This window comes from Aedes albopictus, chromosome 2, assembly GCF_035046485.1.
Source record: "Aedes albopictus strain Foshan chromosome 2, AalbF5, whole genome shotgun sequence".
NCBI classification, from domain to species: Eukaryota; Metazoa; Arthropoda; class Insecta; order Diptera; family Culicidae; genus Aedes; species Aedes albopictus.
In genome coordinates this window covers 344,089,059-344,093,207 of record NC_085137.1, presented here as the reverse complement: position 1 = coordinate 344,093,207, position 4,149 = coordinate 344,089,059, and positions in this window count along the sequence as shown.

Here is a 4,149-nt window from a genome sequence, read left to right as displayed (position 1 = left end):
TTGTGCGATTTTCTGTACGAAAGAAATGATCAATATCCTGACCAAGTGATACATCATGGTGAGTATTAATAAATTTAATAAATATTTTTTATTTACATACATTTATTGCAATTAATATAATATACATTTGGTTTTTTTTTTTTACATTCATAACTGAGATTTGGGGTTCCCTTTCAACAGTTGATTATTCAAAACACATGCTGTTTTATTTAATAGTCTAACTTAAAGTTTACCACGGAAGAAAAAATTTTCTATACAAAAAAAAAACTTCAAATTGGCATTACTAAACTAGGAAAACAAAAGAACAAAGAAACAAATACAAAAACACTTAACAATAATATCACAGCAGACTATGCAGCCAGCTCTTGAAGAAGTGGGTTTATAGACGTCGCGCAACTCAGGTTGAATTTCGGCAGTAATCTCTCGAACCATTCATCCAGCGGTTCTATCCTAGCCATCCTATGCACATCTTCGGAAAGGTGAAATGGTGAAAGATTCAGCATCAGTTTTAATAATTTGTTTAGCTTGACTTGGATTTTCTTACGATGGCTTTGAGCGCAATTGTGCCAGGCTGGAAACCCGTATGCAATCGTGGGTCGAAACACAGTTTTGTATAGCAGGAGTTTCATGTTTGTCTGTAAACGTGAGCGACGATTTACTAAGGGGTACAGCGATCTGGTGAGTTTGTCGCATTTTTTTATACAATTGCTAACATGTAATCCAAAGTTAAGCTTCTTATCAAGAGTTAGTCCTAGGTATGTTGCACTTTCTGACCACGGTATGTTTTGGCCTCCGCAAGAGACATAACTTTGTGGAAGATACCTCGGGCTATGCCGACGAGTAAAGTAGATCGCCTGGGATTTCGCAGGATTCGTCTTAATTTTCCATTTTCGTTGATATTCAAGGATAGCATTTTGAGCCTGCTGCAGCTTTTCGACCACTTTCTCTGGTTCACGATGCGATGTTAAGAATCCAGTATCGTCGGCAAAAAGGAAGTATTCAACACCATCAACTTTAACCATATCTGCAGAAAAAACGTTGTACAGTGTGGGACTGAGAACGGATCCTTGGGGAACACCAAATGGTACAGATTTGCGGTCTGAGAGACATCCATTTACTGAGACCTGGAAACTTCTGTCTTTCAGGAAATTGCGGATGATTTTCAAAAGGCGAATGGAGAAATTTGCACGGAGCATCTTATGTATGATTGCGTCATGCCGCACCGAATCATACGCTTTCTCCGCGTCAAGAAGAATCAGCCCTGAAGAGTTTCGTTGTTCGAAATTTCGTCTCACCTCCTTTACCAGACGAACGAGTTGGTGGGTTTAATAAATATTAATAAATAAGTATTTGATGAATGGTAGGGGGGATATAAAAAGAGTCAATAAAGAATGCACCCTCATAACATCTCGAATACAAATCAAAGTGGAACATGAATAGCCGTCGTGTCTTCTAAAAATTTTACATATTCTTGCAGGTTAACAGATTTAACAGTTTGTAAACTTTAGCTTAACGCATGAGTGGGTAATTTTGTTACACTCAATATTTGCATTAGCAATTACAGGATAGATGAACATCCGATTAAAAACATGTTATTATGAGGATTTTTCTAAAGAATTTGTTATACTTATAATAAACCTGGTAATAGGCCAAAAGCTCTTTATTAGAAATATTTAAATGTAATCATGTTATCAATATAAGAGGTATTTCAACAAATTTGTTGGATAGGATCTGTGAATTACCGTAGATAAAAACTCAACCTAAAAATCACTTTGAGAGCCCCTGGGCTTGGTTTATATCTTCCAGGAAGCATTGATTTTCGTCATATGACCATTGTGCTTTTCAGTGTTGATTGGTTAAACTGAATGTAGATTCAATGGTAAATTTTAAAATCAGATAATTCAATCCTCTGATATAGTGTTTCCAATTATACTACGGCATAGTGTAACGGTATGTTGTCGAAATTACTTATGTACCGGGAAAATATAATTCCAAGCTGGTGAGAACATTACCACTGAGGGGGGTTATGAGCCCAGTCAGACCCTTGATGGGACAATAATGTGGGATAGTATATGGGCATACCATTGAAGGTGGTAATAATCTCCGAGGCTTATGAAATCCGACAGGGCGCGTGCATTAGGCTGCCGATCTATGCTAAGGGAGATCAATAGCATCTGTTTGTTATTAGTAGAACAAAATGCCGTTCTATGAAAACGCAGTGTGAGTGATCTCCTATGGTGCTGTAGTACTATAAATGATCTCATTCTCTGTGAATTCTAACTTTGGCTATCTGGTCAGTAAATAGTAAAATTATTAAGATAGCTTAAGAGCTAAACCTTAAAAGCATACATTTTCCAAATATGACAAGGTTTTGAAGACAAACATGAGATGAGTATCAGATTTTAATCTTTTTATGAGTCATTAGCATAATCGTATGAAAGACATAGGGTCATGTCGAGCAATTGATTCAGTACTACAAATCCACGCGGACAATTTCATTACAAACTATTGGTTTTCGTCAGTCTTATGAAGGAAAGGCTCAGCTATGCTGCAAATCCATATATTAGAGTCCGTTCATAAACATATAGACCGAACCCTCATAAAATTTTGTCCATGCAAAACCAAAATTGCATGAAGTTACAACTTTGCCTCTCCTCATGAAGTATATGTGATTAATGAACGAACTCCTAGTTGAATCAAATTAATGGATTTTTATTTCTGGGGCACCCATTGGGTATATCACTTCAATAATACAAATACCGCTAACTCTTCTGTAGTTTTCTGTAGTTACACTATCCATTTGAAGATGTATAGTAAGTAGTAGTAGTTCATATAACCAATATAACTTCCTCAATCCTCTTTGTGCGATTTGGTAGATAGTATGACAGCATTGATTGAAACACGAGAGCTCTTATATCATGTTATTATTCGCATGGTTAATTATTTTATGAACAATAGTTTTATTGACGAATCCGATTTAAAATATTTGAATAGTAATTTTTGTTAAGCCATATTAAAATAATCACTATCATTATCATTTAATGCTATCCACTCAAGATCTTCGCTACATTAAATTTTGAATTACTGGAGGCTTCACTTATTAACAAATTTACAACAAGTACGCTATAATAGTATCTAGAGAATCGTGGAGGGTGAGAAACCTGAACTAGTAGCAGTATTCATATAGATTAACATTTATACTCTATTATTTTCAATCATTGCAACATTATACTAATATGTGCGGGCCGCCCATTTGCGGAGTTGTGCGGCCAATTATTCTCTTTCCATTCCAGAAACGACCGTTTTGAAGCAAGAAGTGTCCTAATGGCCAACACAAACGGGACTTGTCCGAAACACACAAGATAAGTACAACAATTTTATAATCAGGCACCCAACTCTTTCTACTACTTTGCTAATAGATAGTGCAATATGCATACTTCAATATCAATTATTTGTTTGTTTGCGCCTTTATTGATGACACTGACCGCGAAATAGTTTACAATTTATCTTATTCACATTTTTCAATTCACTTTAAAGTATCTAACACTGCTTTTACAATTGTGTATGTAAACTTGTATCTTAATTATGTTCATTATTAATAGTAGTCTGATAATCCAAGTCTAGTGATTTTTTTTCCCAAGGAATAGAAAGAGTTGGTGTCATAATCAATACAATACTTGAAACTGGAAACTCCTTATTTCCCCCTATGGGTTATAGGGAGGGGCGGGACATTCGAGCCTACTCATCAGTGGAAAGGACTAGATATGCTAATCGGTTTAGCATAGGGCAGATACAAGTCTACTGGTAGACGTATCGCCCAGCGAAACAACGCAGATTGGCCACGGCCCGGGGTGCGTTGATTATAACAGAGTAACAGAATAACAGAACCTAAAAATCACTTTGAGAGCATTCAAACTATTGCATATATGTAGTTTGAAAGTTTTCAATGCACTGTAACATGAAGTGTTTAAATATTTTACTGAAAAAAAAAATACGTTGAAACTTTAGCATATAGCTGCCCCTATGTTTTTTGTCAACTTCTATTCATTGTTGAACAAACTAATTAAATATGAAACTGATAAAAAGATTTATCCATTGCGTATAGGTACATCTACCATATGTTTGTTTTCCCGCTGTATATCAAGCGCA